This window comes from Gadus chalcogrammus, chromosome 16, assembly GCF_026213295.1.
Source record: "Gadus chalcogrammus isolate NIFS_2021 chromosome 16, NIFS_Gcha_1.0, whole genome shotgun sequence".
NCBI lineage: Eukaryota > Metazoa > Chordata > Actinopteri > Gadiformes > Gadidae > Gadus > Gadus chalcogrammus.
This window is the reverse complement of record NC_079427.1, coordinates 205,725-222,171: the sequence shown is the minus strand read 5'-3', so window position 1 is coordinate 222,171 and position 16,447 is coordinate 205,725.

Sequence of the window (16,447 nt, the reverse complement as noted above, 5' to 3'; positions counted from 1 at the left end):
GAAGCATATGAAGGGGCCGTGTCACGATACCTGTCAATCAAAATTGAATGGAAGCTTACGCTACTCCGCTCGGGCTGAATACATTTAGCCCGTTCACAGGAAAAAACCAAAGATATGTCATATATCCTGGGTTTTTCTGTCACTTTTTGGTGCTGTTGCTGCTTTAGGTTTACCAAAATTTAAAGGAATATGTTCTAAGGTTTTTAATATTTTTTCATTTTTACTGTAAAAGGTAGGGAGGGCTTAGCCCTGTTAGGGATGTCATTCCACCGAGACCGTAGCTCCAGATCGGCCACCTTAATCTACATGGATTCCTGTGCTTGTTTCATGTGCAGGAGCTCGCCTTGGAACTCCGTGCTGAACTCCCCCCATTAAGCCACGCGCTGATCATAGGATAGGAGATTGATGCCAAAGAGACTCGAATTCAAAGTTCAAATCCCTTCACTTGATCCCGTCACTTGCCATTTAACATCTCTTTACGTCTTAAACTATCTTTATGAAAACATTTTCAACCTCACTTTGCACTACAGCACTCACCGCATTTTCTGCAGGAAATGCATTTTGTAGTTATGATTATTAGTACTTTTCTTTATATTTGTTAAAAATTGTGTGTTTTTCAAAGCCTTTCATCTCGACAGCTATTGAGGTTGTTTGGTGTACAGTAAATCTCAGGGATGGTAGCAATGATTTAATTGATTTCTGCGTTGCATAATCAGTGTTTGTTCTTTTACCCTCGTAGGACTAGGGAGAGTGTACTCTTTTCCCCCTTGTTAAGTATTTTAAGAAGCTGCATTACCCTCACATAGCCACAAGGGGAGCAAGACCTTATTGAAGGCTGCTCCCTCCACAGAAGGCAGCACCTTTAGATAGGTGAAGAAGCCGAAGGTGAAGAAGCCGAAGCCATTACGTCACCCCGGCCACGCCCACTACATAGGACACGCCCACTTGACGTCCCCTAGCGGGTGATTCGAAGGAAACAGCCAAGAGATCAATAGGTAGACGGCAGAGAGCCACCAGGCCTAAGCCCGGGGGCTTGAAGTAGATCACGGTATTTTCCTCTCCACGCGTTAGATACAATTCCCTCCCTTAAGCTTCATTGTTTACCATACCGAAACATGCCTACTTTAACAATAAAGTGAGTTAAAAGCAACCCGGGATTGGACAACTTTCTTCAAGAATAACGCAATACCCTTCAAGCCCTAGAAGGGGGTGTTGGCTTGGGGAGGGGCTGGAGTCCTGAGGGCCCTCAACAAAAGCTCAAATGTAAGAGTAAGTCAGTGCCTGAACATGTTGTCCCTGACGTGATGCGATATGAATTTAACGAGCATGATGCTCCCAGACGAGGAGGGGACCGTGACCAGGAGAGGGAGAGACGGCGGGGAACTGGCAGGTCGGACCAGTGCTGGTGTTGTTCTCTGAAACCAGTTTGCGTCATTTCTGGTGATTGCACTGGAATGCACATGGCTTCTTGTGTTATTTATAAATCATCTCTGGCATTACCACACGCAGGAACCCCTGTAGTGAAGGGAACCCCCCCAAACTACAGAGTAAGTCATTAACAATCAGTGGTTTTTTTGGCCGTGTGTGTGTGTGTGTGTTAGAATAACATGCATGTCCAAACTCCTATTTCCACAAGGTATAGCAGTAAGTAATCCTATTTCCACACAGTATGCACATAACAGTGTTAGAGAGAAGCAGTGCCTGCATGCATCCTGATGCAGCTCCACTGGTTACCTGTTAAGTCCCGGATCAAGTTTAAAATCCTCCTACTCACCTACAAGTCCCTGCATGCTCTGGCCCCCCGTCATCTCTGACCTCCTCCATCCCTACACCCCCCTGCGGTCCCTTAGGTCCTCTGCTAAGGACCAGCTGGAAATTCCCCCGCACCAGACTCAAGACCTTTTGGGACAGGGCCTTCTGCTCCTCTTCCCCCACTCTGTGGAATCTGCTCCCCCTCCATATCCGTTGTGCCACTTCAGTGGAGTCCTTCAAAAAGCTCCTGAAGGCACCTCTTCTTAGAGGCCTATGGCCTTTAACCAGATCCCATGATCCGAGTCACTGATGTTGTGTTTTTTAGTTTTTTGGGAGGTTGGCGGGTGGCTAGTGTGTGTTTCCTTTGCCCGTTTGTTATTTTTTTCTTTAATACATAACTGGTTTCTGTGTGTTGTGTGTGTCTTTGCATGTTTCCAAATTATTAGTTTTAATTCATTATTACACGGAAAAGAAAAAAGAAATATGTTAAGAGGTTTTAACATGCAAATGTTAATTGTTCAACAGTAAATACACAGACCTGTATAAACCATGTGTTGAGGAAGAGGATGAGGAGTTGGTTGCAGTTGAAGAGTTTACAACACACACCAACTAACCAACACACTAACTAAGCTATTGCCTGTGGCATTCCAGTTTTTCCTCTGTACAATATTTGTCGTGTTTAAATAATTTTTGTAAAAGTAGCAAATTGATGTCCGTCTCTCCTTTCCCCGTCTTGTGCACGTCTAAAAGTGCTCAAGCCACCCTGCCCTCTGCGTCATTCCAGTCTTGCTATGTGCAAAGCAAGACATGGGATTCTTTAGATCAACACAAAAAAAATTCAAATTTATATTTGTTTAGGTGGATGGTAATTTTAGAGAATATAAGTTTTATTTAGGTAATTTAAATGTGATTGTCACTGCACCAAAATGAACCAATGTTTGTGCTCACTCTTCAGATTCAGAGATGGTCTTTCAGCCCTTCAATTGTTCACTACAGCCTCACCCTGCTTTGTTGTCCCCTGTCCTGACCCACTTTAAAAAAGGGGCGGACTGCTCTGGAACCTGAGAGACTCTTCAAACCTGACCTCAGTCCACCACGGAGCAACAGGAGACTTAAATAAAGAAACACTTTGAGCTACTGGGCGGACTAACTCCTTGACTGTGAAGGTTTGTAAATCACTCATATTTTTCATAACTAGTTGAGAAAACACATTGCCATGGTGCTGAACATTTTTCCTTTGCAGGAGGTGAGGCAGCCGTGTCTGTGGAGGAAGTTTTGATGTTCGCAACTGGACTGAATTCACTTCCCCCATCTGAATTGGAACCATCACCAAGAATAGAGTTCCTGGATGACTCTCCATTCCCAATGGCAAATACATGTTCTGAGGGACAAGCGTGGTCGCTCCACGTATCTGGGATACGGCCAACCAGATTCAGAGAGTGTGGGCAAAAACTAGGGTAATTGTCGCAGGACAAGAAAAGTGAAGCTTTATTTTCTCTCTTGTACTGGCCTCCCATCAAGCCAGCACCACCTTCAGCCCCCAAACACCAAATGAGGCAGCCCTTAAATAGGGGAATGATTGGACCAATCAAGGCCGTATGGGCCAGACCACTAGTTGGGGGAACATTCTTTAGCTAGAGCTACCAATCCTACATAACTGAACAGAAAGTACATCGTGTGAATAAAAATAAACATGACACTAAATAAACAATCACCAAATACATATATACCCACACCTTGTGCACAACCTATAGATATTTACAAAACAGCTGTTTTTATCAACACCCCCTGGGCCATTCCCTGATGCCATGATCCTGAGCTTCCCTTACTACACTGCCCCCTACCGTGGCGGAAGCCCAATTTCCCACATCCCAATTATATATATATACACACATATAATAATAATTTCTCTAATGCAAGACTGAGAAGGGGAAGGATTTCACCTTCTCACACATGTTCAAACACATTGAAATTACCACTCCTAGACATGTACACTGTGTTTAAGACAAAAAAAAAATTGACATTGGACTTCAAAATTCTCCAGGATTTGGATGTTTTTAAGCCATGAGATGACCCCTAGGGACGCTGAAAAGGTGGTTCTTTGTTGTTATTAAAGGTTAAGAATCTTCATAATGTAAAGATATGAGTGTTTTTCTCTCAGTTAACATTTTAGCCATTCTATGTCAGACAAAATAAACAAGGCCAAGAAGTTTTGTTTTAATCCTTAAAAAATGTAATAAATATGCTTTACTTTGCTATTATTTGATTCATTTATTTCCTCAAAACACTGGGTGACATTCAGACATAGACGGCAGTGTTCCACAGCTACTAATCAGATTTCAGGGCATATTAAAAAACATCTTAAACACTCTAAAAACAATAGCAGGAAGAAAAGAAAAGGGTTAGGGTGAGGAAGAGAAGAGGCAAACCCATTCACCTTTTGCGCTGAAATTCACCCTTGCCCTCCCACGCCTCCTCCGATCACTCCTGCGGATGTTACACCTGCCCTAGCAAGGGAAGATCCGAGTCACCAGGCTCCATCTTCTCCTTCCCCCTCCTCTTCCTCACTACTCAGTTCTTCTTATCACCAGCCCCGCATACACCCCTACACGAATCGCAAAGCCACTATGTGGTCCCTCCCGAAAATCCATAATCATCATGGGCGATTCAAATTTAGCCCGTATCCCAAAAGTAAAACTGGACTAGATACAATGTTTCCCAGGAGCTACGCTCAGACACATGACAGCCGTCCTCTCAGACCGGACACCAAACTCATGGTTTTATCGGTTGGTATAAACAACTGCCAATGACAATACAATAACTAAAGACACCCGACGGCTAATTAGGACAGCCAGAAGTAAATTCCCCAAGGCTCGCATCGCTATTCCCCTTTTAACCGTGTCTATTAAATTATCCGCCGGCCAACTCCGTTGCGTTAAGGCCTTTAACACCTTCGTTAGGGATAACATTGAAGACGTCGACTCCCGTTCCGGCTACCTTAATCAACTGTCGTTACTTAAATTCCGGGTCCTCAAAACGGTCACACACTCACTGCGCAGACCGTTGTCCTCACAGCGTTCGCCCACCACCAGCCCAGCGACAGCACCTGCCAAATACCAACACATCACACGGATCTTAGATAAAAATCCCCCCAATTCACACACAAAGGTTGTGGTTCTCTCTCTGGGCATCAACCATAGGGAGAACCTGTTTGAGTCGACAACGGGCTTTCTCCAGGCACTGCACCGCAAAACAGTAGAAAAATACCCGCAGGCCACAATCTATGTCCCCCTCATTAATTTCTCACATAATTTATCTGCACCACATCAGACCCTATTAACACGCCTTAATTCATTCATCACTATAAAATACAACACACTTTCGAAATACACCATTCTGAATTTCACACAACTCATGACCACGTACATTGGACAGCAGACACTGCATCACGCGCACTTCAACATTGTCTGTGTGAAAAAGAGTTTCCTCGACGCACATGGTTGTTGTTAAAAAGCATATTTTTACTTAAAACACATAGCACAACCGTCGAGTCACTTGCACAACTCAAGCCTCCCTCCAGTCTAAAACTCTGGCCTTCTTAAGGCCTGATTCCACCGGACGCGTTACGGCAACGTTACGGCTGCGGCACGTCTTGGCCGCGGTCACCGCAGCAGATAGGTTCCACTCTAATCAATGAGACCATTTCCACCGGGCGCGTTTCTATTTCTATTTTTGCCGCAAGCCGTTGCTGAACCGCGTCAATTTCAACAGAGCAGATCCAGCAGGGCAGGAAGTGAAACAGTAAAAGCCATAGAGCATCCGGTCAATTTTCAAAATAAAACACAATACTCAGCTCATGTAGCCTATCACAACGTCATTTATGTACCGAATCATCATTTTTATAAGGGCAATGGCCGGAAGGTCAAAGCGTGGCATTTAATTGCAGTCGTTTTGGGAGTGGAAGTTGAGTACATTAGGTTCAGGAATTATCGCGTGATCTCGTGATCTCGCGTGAATACGGCTGGCTCGCAACGCACGTTGCGCTGCCGTAACGCGCCCGGTGGAAATGCAAGCAGGTCAGAGTCGCAGCCGTTCCGTGCCGCAGCCGTAACGTTGCCGTAACGCGTCCGGTGGAATCCCCGGGTCAAGGAGCACCAGAATGGGTGTGGCTCAATTAGCCTATGAGCCACAGCTGCAGACTATTACGGCTAACAGCCAGACAGGAATATGTGCATCTTTTAAAACATGGTTTAAAACAGTGAAGGTGCCATTCACATCTTCACAGGCTGGATCAGTTAAACTTCGGGCGGGGGCTAAGTCCCAACAGGGACACCCCCGTCCCCAGGAATCTAACATTCTGAACCTATCCACCATCTTAAGCCATCTGTCAGAAACGGAAACTCAGCTGCTGGAGAGGGGCCTCAGTTTCATCCCCACCCCTCATATTTCAGATAAACTCAAATTTCTCAGAGACGTCCATAAATATAACCGGTCCCTCAAACTTATGGAACATTTCCATGGCCGTCCCGGTGGGCCCAGTCTTGTCGGGGAACCTCACCGCACTCCTCCACAACAATACACATAGCCATTGTGGTAACCCAGCACGGTGAGCGAACCACCACCTCCCAAAACAGGACACATCTTTGCTGGGCAAAAGCCAAAAAAGCATGTTTAATCCCGTCACCCACGAGGACCGGTCTCTCCGTACAGGAGCCACATGGCTGGGAGAGCCCTGAATGAGTGGGTTAGGGACACCCCCGTCCCCAGGAATCTAACATTCTGAACCTATCCACCATCTTAAGCCATCTGTCAGAAACGGAAACTCAGCTGCTGGAGAGGGGCCTCAGTTTCATCCCCACCCCTCATATTTCAGATAAACTCAAATTTCTCAGAGACGTCCATAAATATAACCGGTCCCTCAAACTTATGGAACATTTCCATGGCCGTCCCGGTGGGCCCAGTCTTGTCGGGGAACCTCACCGCACTCCTCCACAACAATACACATAGCCATTGTGGTAACCCAGCACGGTGAGCGAACCACCACCTCCCAAAACAGGACACATCTTTGCTGGGCAAAAGCCAAAAAAGCATGTTTAATCCCGTCACCCACGAGGACCGGTCTCTCCGTACAGGAGCCACATGGCTGGGAGAGCCCTGAATGAGTCGAGAAGCAGGCTATTTAAGCCCTGCTTCTCCACCTGGTCCTCAGGTGCTCTGCATGTCCTTATTGGCCCGGGCCGGGTTGCCACACCATACATAACCACTCAACCAATATTTTAGAAACACCCAACATTACTGAACAAGAATATACGGCACTTAGACACCTGCGTAATTACAAACACAGTCATTAAACCCGCTGACAAAGGGTCCAAAATAGTAATCCTAGATTCACAACAATACCTTTTAGAAGCACACAGACAGTTAGGGAACACATTACATTACAGACCCATACAGGATTGACTCCAATTGGCCACAAAACACACATCAAATTCGCAATATATTTACTGATCTCCATAAACGTAAATACATCACACATAGACAGAAAATATATTTAGACGGTCCAGACACTCCACGCGAACGCCTGTTTTATCTTCTACCAAAGATCAACAAGGCGCCCGAATCCTGGGCCCCGTTTCCCGAAAGCGTCGTTAACCTAAGTGGATCGTGAAGTGCGTCGAAAGGGCATCGTAGAGTTTTCACCACGTTTTCCGAAAGCATCGTTGGTAACTAACGTCTTGAAAACGCTCCTACGAGTACTCCAGGGGTACTCGTAGGTACTCGTAGGACGCTAAGAGCATCGCCTACTATAGCCTCAGTGGCGTCACCATCGGACATTCCGTGTATTGTATGCGTTTTATTAAAACGCATTGCGCCTTTATGTTCTTAGTTTGGTGATTAATAAAGATTATTAATTAATTTATTAATAAAGATGTTAAAATGGCCAAAATAAAACGGGACAGTCCAGAATATGTTTGCGCAGGCAGGGCACTCAAAATGTGTGAGAGAAAGTGGGGGGATTTGTGCAGACTGTGACATAGGCTACTCATAAAACATAGCCTAAAATAACCCCAAAATATCAAAATTAAACAATATAATGAATGAAAGAAATGAAAAAAAAATTAAAAGGCAAAAGGAGCAGGCAAAAGGCTGGGATATGGCGGGGATTGGTCACGTTGACGGGGATGTTTAGTGACATGGGGAGGGGGGGGGGGTTAAAAAAAGCTGCGATCACTCTTCGGCGTGTTTCCAAACCAAATTCCAAAGAACGGATCTTCCTCGTCCTCGTCCGGTTCACCCAACGCCACCCCAGCCTTGGCTGCAATGTTGTGCAACATTGCTGTCACGCAGATCAAAACGCACGACTTGGCTGGCGCAAACTGGAGCCCTCCGCCGGACTTGTGGAGGCATCGGAAGTGCAACTTCCACCTGCCGATCGTGCGCTCGACAATGCACCGGGCCAGACGGTGGGCTTCGTTGTAGGCCTACTGTTCCTCGTGGACGTCTCCCGGGTTAGCCACTGGGGTGAACAGGTGAGGCCTAAGCGGATAGCCACTGTCTCCGAGGAGCCGCCACTCTCCCCTGGAGGCTGCAGCCAGCCGACGATGGAGGACTCGCGGAACACAAAGGAGTCGTGAGTGCTTCCAGGCCATCTCGCTGATGGTCGCACACCACCTGGCAGTTGACAGCGGCATATCCCTTCCGACAGATGTAGACGTGGCCATCAACGTGGGGCGTGAGAATTGGAATCAAAGTTCCATCCACCACTCCGGCCACTTGTGGGATGCGGAACGACCGAAAAAAGTTCTCTTGGGTCGCACCCATCTCGTCTCTGCTGTGGAACGAGACAAAGGACGCTGTATGTCACTGCCTGGAACGATCTGCACACTGACGCCTTGCACAGGCCCTGGCCATCTCCTACCACCTGCAGGAAGCTCCCTGTGGTGTAGAATCGGAGGGCGGCCAACAGCTGCACTTGCAGTGTGAGCGCAAAGCTCCTCCTTGTAGCACGTCTGAGGTCTTGCCTGATCGCCCCAAGCAGCTGTCTGATGGCCTCCCTGGGCAGCCTGTAGCGCTGTATGACTGCCGCGTCAGTGTAGACCTCGAGGGGGTCAAAGTTGTCCCGGATTCGGCCATTGATCGCAACAAGGCGACTCCGGGGACGTCTCTCTCTCTCTCTCTCTCTCTCTCTCTCTGTCTCTGTCTCTCTCTGAGCGCTAGCAAACGCTGTCTCCCAGCCATTATTTGCACTGACGTACTGCATTGTCCCTTGCACTATATCGGCCTATGTTCAGAGACTAATTAATCAAACCTGTCAACGATTGTTAATTTGATGCGTCATGCCTACAACACTACACTATCAACACATGATTAACAATCAATCAGACACTCGGTAATGTTAAACAGCTAATTTGTTAAGGGTAGGCCTATATCAAACATCATTGCCTATTTTTAATTTTTTGTCAGATGGAATTATTTCAGGGGGGAAAATGCCGTGAAACGCACAGTGCATTCAGGATTAGGACTGATATATGTCGACTTAAGCCTAATCAATTGTGTTTTAATGTCTTTAGCATTCATATAATTGCAGTCTATTTTTTTCGTAGGCTACTCTGCTGTTGTCCTTGATGGGGAGATATTTTAACCCTTTTTAACACAATTTTCCTGCGACATTCCTGCGTCTCTCCCTCCTACGGAGCCCATTTCAGCACGGTGTCAGTAGACAGTTACAATCCTACGACGTCGTGAGTGCAGCGAATGCGCACTCACCCCAAGGTAAGCGCTTACCTTGGGGTGGGTTTTTTACAAGAAGATCAGGCCCACACTAAAAAGGACATCTTCATTGCGGCCTCCACCTTGAATCCGACAACATCCTTCCCTGTGAACCGAGGATTTCTAGCCACAGAGCCAATACTACATCCAAGGACCCAGAACGGCCTACTGGTTTTCTCTCCATTAGAAAAACAAACTCTAACCTGGACTTATCAGCGGACTCTTCAAAGCCAACCTGCCCTTACCTGTGGTAAGCCGATTTACAGCACTTGGGCCTAATCATAGGGTTAGGGTTAGGGTTAGATTCCCCCTGCTGGTTCCATTCCTTCCCCTCCACAGATTCCCCCTGCTGGTTCCATTCCTTCCCCTCCACAGATTCCCCCTGCTGGTTCAGTTCCTTCCCCTCCACAGATTCCCCCTGCTGGTTCAGTTCCTTCCCCTCCACAGATTCCCCCTGCTGGTTCCGTTCCTTCCCCTCCACAGATTCCCCCTGCTGGTTCCGTTCCTTCCCCTCCACAGATTCCCCCTGCTGGTTCCGTTCCTTCCCCTCCACAGATTCCCCCTGCTGGTTCCGTTCCTTCCCCTCCACAGATTCCCCCTGCTGGTTCCGTTCCTTCCCCTCCACAGATTCCCCCTGCTGGTTCCGTTCCTTCCCCTCCACAGATTCCCCCTGCTGGTTCCGTTCCTTCCCCTCCACAGATTCCCCCTGCTGGTTCCGTTCCTTCCCCTCCACAGATTCCCCCTGCTGGTTCCGTTCCTTCCCCTCCACAGATTCCCCCTGCTGGTTCCGTTCCTTCCCCTCCACAGATTCCCCCTGCTGGTTCCGTTCCTTCCCCTCCACAGATTCCCCCTGCTGGTTCCGTTCCTTCCCCTCCACAGATTCCCCCTGCTGGTTCCGTTCCTTCCCCTCCACAGATTCCCCCTGCTGGTTCCGTTCCTTCCCCTCCACAGATTCCCCCTGCTGGTTCCGTTCCTTCCCCTCCACAGATTCCCCCTGCTGGTTCAGTTCCTTCCCCTCCACAGATTCCCCCTGCTGGTTCAGTTCCTTCCCCTCCACAGATTCCCCCTGCTGGTTCAGTTCCTTCCCCTCCACAGATTCCCCCTGCTGGTTCCGTTCCTTCCCCTCCACAGATTCCCCCTGCTGGTTCCGTTCCTTCCCCTCCACAGATTCCCCCTGCTGGTTCCGTTCCTTCCCCTCCACAGATTCCCCCTGCTGGTTCCGTTCCTTCCCCTCCACAGATTCCCCCTGCTGGTTCCGTTCCTTCCCCTCCACAGATTCCCCCTGCTGGTTCCGTTCCTTCCCCTCCACAGATTCCCCCTGCTGGTTCCGTTCCTTCCCCTCCACAGATTCCCCCTGCTGGTTCCGTTCCTTCCCCTCCACAGATTCCCCCTGCTGGTTCCATTCCTTCCCCTCCACAGATTCCCCCTGCTGGTTCAGTTCCTTCCCCTCCACAGATTCCCCCTGCTGGTTCCATTCCTTCCCCTCCACAGATTCCCCCTGCTGGTTCCATTCCTTCCCCTCCACAGATTCCCCCTGCTGGTTCCATTCCTTCCCCTCCACAGATTCCCCCTGCTGGTTCAGTTCCTTCCCCTCCACAGATTCCCCCTGCTGGTTCCGTTCCTTCCCCTCCACAGATTCCCCCTGCTGGTTCCGTTCCTTCCCCTCCACAGATTCCCCCTGCTGGTTCCGTTCCTTCCCCTCCACAGATTCCCCCTGCTGGTTCCATTCCTTCCCCTCCACAGATTCCCCCTGCTGGTTCAGTTCCTTCCCCTCCACAGATTCCCCCTGCTGGTTCAGTTCCTTCCCCTCCACAGATTCCCCCTGCTGGTTCCATTCCTTCCCCTCCACAGATTCCCCCTGCTGGTTCCATTCCTTCCCCTCCACAGATTCCCCCTGCTGGTTCAGTTCCTTCCCCTCCACAGATTCCCCCTGCTGGTTCCATTCCTTCCCCTCCACAGATTCCCCCTGCTGGTTCCATTCCTTCCCCTCCACAGATTCCCCCTGCTGGTTCCATTCCTTCCCCTCCACAGATTCCCCCTGCTGGTTCCATTCCTTCCCCTCCACAGATTCCCCCTGCTGGTTCCATTCCTTCCCCTCCACAGATTCCCCCTGCTGGTTCCATTCCTTCCCCTCCACAGATTCCCCCTGCTGGTTCCATTCCTTCCCCTCCACAGATTCCCCCTGCTGGTTCCATTCCTTCCCCTCCACAGATTCCCCCTGCTGGTTCCATTCCTTCCCCTCCACAGATTCCCCCTGCTGGTTCAGTTCCTTCCCCTCCACAGATTCCCCCTGCTGGTTCCATTCCTTCCCCTCCACAGATTCCCCCTGCTGGTTCCATTCCTTCCCCTCCACAGATTCCCCCTGCTGGTTCCATTTTTCCATTTCATTTCTTAACCCCTTCCTCCCCCACTTTATTTTCTATTCACTACTTTTATCTTCATTTTTTTATTTTTCTTATTTCCCTTGCTGTTCTTTGCTTTTATATTTCCAGGTGGTCACCATGTTCCATGATTCCAATTTTGATCTTTCATTCCCAACAGACACAGACACCGACACAGATATGGACACACATACACACACTACACATGCACACACAAACGGACGCACACAATCAGATTTACCTCCACTCACTCACATCACCAAAATATATTTTAAAATCATACAATCAGTACACCACCGTAACATCATGACACATGCCATCACTACCAACACTCCCCCAATGGGAATGTACAGACAGGTGAGAAAGCTGGCCCAGTTCATTAAACCTGCATGCCCCAATAAAACCACATCTGATAGGGTCCAGCAGAGCACGGACATCTGGCTTAATCAAAACCTCGTCATTTTAAATGACCATTTTTACACTGTTTTAAACACCCTCCTCCCTACAGGCTTCCCTTTTGAGGGGGGCGCTTTTGATGTGGCTGCGAGGTGGGCGCGTACACGGTACAGGCACCGGCTCCGGCCCACTACCCTCCCCCAGGCCCGCACCCTCCTCACCTCTGCCACCCCTGACCTCTCCTCACCACCTCCCAGATCCCCCAGCCCTCCCACCACCGCCTCAGTTACCCGACCCACCATTCCTCGTACCCAAACCACCCTCCCCAGTTACCGTATGAGGAGCCCGCCCCCTGGATTGCCCCCTAGAGCCCCTCGGGTGAGGAGCCTCTTATTAACACACTGACGCTCCCCCCTAGGGCCAAACCTACACCTTTGGCCCACTATGGCTCTGGGGTGGCCCCCCCCCGGGGACCGACGGAGACCAGTCGCACCACCTCCGCCTCCTACCCCGCTCATACCCCTTCCCCCATCCTACCACCTCCCCCCGTCCAACCAGTGGTCTGGGGTGGGGCTCTGCCGACCCGGAACCCCAACGCCCTAGACACCCTCTCTGTGGTAGACTTCCCAACCCTCATCCCCACCAGTTCCAGTAACTCCCCCCCCCCCCCTCCCAGGCACCTCCCCCAATCCCAACATTAGACATCCCGGCTGGCAGAGAGGTCCACGTGGAGGCCCAGGTCCTTCATCCGGTCACCCACTCACTTCTTGGTCTGTTGCGCTCACCCTCCGCCAGCCCAGAGACGGCACCACCGGCACCTACAAACACATACATTCACACACATAATTACAGCCACATAGTTACCCTAGTCTCCCCCTCAATATAATTAGATAGTAGCCCATCCCCCACTCACTCTGTACCTCCCCCTCTTATAGATTCCACCAAACAGCGGTCCCCACCACAGAAACGGACTGGTACAGGTACAGCGGAGAGACTAAACGAGGTGGCTAAACATAACAAAATGATGATGGGTCAACGCAAAGGGAAATGTCCCTAAAAGCAATCCCAATCTGAAGCCACCTCAATTAACACAGTCTCCTCCGCTGTCCGTCCAGTTCGCGAGCACACCCCCACAGTGCACTTTGGAGCCTAGACCCCATCACGTCCTTAATTCGGCCACGTTAAGCCCCCTTACCATCACTCCCGAGCGCCGACGGCCGAGTGGAACCACCGACCCCAAGCCTCGACCGAGCAAGACGACATTTAAAATTACGAGACATGATCCTACTGAGCACAAAGTTAGGGATTGGACCTAACCACGCCCACACCTGTACAGTTAAATAATCAGCGCCAACTCTCTGAAAAACAATCTTCCCCTGCCCTACCTACTGGACAACACCTCCTTGCTGCTATCTCCTGACTTCTAGCATACCAAAGTAAAAAAGGGAACATTGAAGACATTTATATAGGCTACTTCAAAATACAACTCCTTAAAGGCATATGCTTGAGTAAAATGAGCATTTTGATTTTATAATGTAAACCACTGCAGACAGATAGACAAAGAGAGGCAGAAAACTCTGTATGGTTCGTTCTTTGAATAATCCGATTAAAAAAAAAATCAGAAAAAACAATTAACAGGCGTTTGGTTTTCCTGATCGGTTTTGAAACCGAAAAAGGGCAAAAGGAATAAACAAATAAACTGTATTTTTCTGTTATTTAAATCAAAACGGGAAGACTGAATAATCCAGTTGCTTGTTTTGTTTGCGTGATAGTTAGATAAAACCGCAATGAATGCCGGGAAAAGGGCACGCAAATTCAAATTCAAACTTTCCATCGAGTCCCTCCCATTCTACAATGGCCAGCTTTATTGTTTTTCTAACCCGGCGACTTAGTCTGCGAGTGGACGATCTGAAACTAAATCGGAAACTCTTAATGTTTTTTTCTGATTTTGTTTTAAATCGGAATATTCAAAGAACGAACCATACACGGATTCAGAAAGACCTTTATTTCATAATTTGGATTGTGGCTTTGAATAATAGCTAGCCTAGCGATCATCTATGTTTAGACTGACTGTCGGGGCCGTTGGGCTCACGAGCCAGCGGAACAGCGAATGCGCGGGAACTGTAGTTCTTTAGTAGTAGAGCGGAACTGGCGAGCGTATAATTCAAAATACATTTCCCTACATGCATCGCTCCCATCATGCTCCCACACTCGCATTTAGCAGTGCGAAAGCCGTACAGAAAGACGTATTTTTTTTCCTTCTCACCCTTTCGCACCGGTGCGAGTGGACTTGTATTTATCTTCGCACGCTGTATATTTTGATAGCAAATACGATCAAAACTGTCGCACTGTACAGCCCTGCGATCATCTATGTTTAGACTGACGGCCTCTGTCGAGGCAGTTGGGCTCACGAGACGACCAGCTGATCGAGACAGATGAAAAAATAAAGTGAAAGGGAAGGTTAAACTAATAAATACTGTATTTTCTGGGGCTGTATGTATACCAGCGTTAATATCTAAAGTAATTATTATTTTTTATTTTTTAAGTCCCCGGCAGACTTTGAATCCTCGGACCACCCGGATTCGATTGCGATGAGGGATCAAGCCTGCAAAAACTATGCAAGTTATCAACATCTGCGTCTTTGCAAGCCTAAATTAAGAAAATTCCATTTAATACTAACATAGCATTTTTGTGTAGATGAGATCTACACAAAGGTCCAGAAAATGGACCACGCCTACAAGTTCGGAATGATGGTATGCAAGCAGACCGTAAGCTACACCGAGCAGGCGAAGTACTTTGCAGCACGGGAGAAAGTACACAAGCAGCAACTGCAATTCCTGCGGAGCGAAGTCGAAAGACTTAGCCAAGCAGCGGTGGAAAACACCAACACCATCAACCAGTTGGGACTGGATCTCGGGACATCCCAGGCCAGCTTAACAGCTACGCAGACCGATCTGGATGCCACAAAAAACGGTAAAAAAAATGCAGATTACCCAACAACATGTGAAAACAACTTAATTACATGAAGGCCTTCAGCCAACTCCCACCTACAGAAAACTCAGACTAACAGACGTATTTATATTATGACTATGTGTTTTAATTTGGTTGGAGATTAAGTCTTATGATTTTACCCATTAGACTATACTCTACCAACTCATTTATTAACCTAGCTTACAAATATGCATCCCAATCCAAATGACGATTACAAATGGAATATTAACATTTGCTTTCATTCCTATCTAGAATTGGACGACCTCCACTGCATGAACGCCTCCCAAGGTATGACAATACATGGTGTTAATATGGATTTGATTTGTCATCAGATACCGATTCCTCCCATCAGAAATTGTCTTCAAATATGGATTTGATTTGTCATGTATAACACCTATTAGCCAATTGTGAAAAATAATGGAAACGATCTTTCCTCCCATCAGATACTGATTCCCCTCATCAGAGTTTGTGTTCAACGAGAGACGATGACGATGACTTCATGGACGAGAACGGGAACGGAGGTGCACCTTCTTCTTTTAAATGACTGTCAGTGGTTCTAAAAATACATGCAGTGTTTATGCCCATGTGCTAAACCTGCATGACTTAGCTCATTAAAAAAAAAAAGTGTGTAAATAGTGAGATGTGTTGTAAGTGTGGCTGAGATACCATTAGAAACGGAAGGCTCACATTCTTTCAGAAACAGAAAAAACTATATTCGACCTCGGTCCGCCCCCATTGGGGTTAGGGTTAGGGTTAGGGGGACCTTAACTGTCAATACAGTTAGCGGCTGCACGGCAATATCATTCATCTGTTCACACAATTCAAGATGGTAAGTAGTCATGTTCTTCTTACGGGTCCTAATTTGAACGTTGAAGTGATTTCAATTTGTAACTATTTCAGTGTAACGCCATCTTCACTACATATTCAACCCGGTATTGCGATTTCGTGCTCATGCGCAGAAACGTTAATCTGTGCGCAGCGTGTCGCAGATCACGATTGTCCGACTTTCTTAGGGTGCACTCACACTAGGCCATCTGGCCGTGGCCGTGGCCGTTTTCACACCTAACCATGCTCAAATCTGCCAGTGTGAGTGTGGCCTTAGTGCGTCACAGAACGAAATGTAAACCAATGCATTCTGAATGGGAGCATTCTCCGAC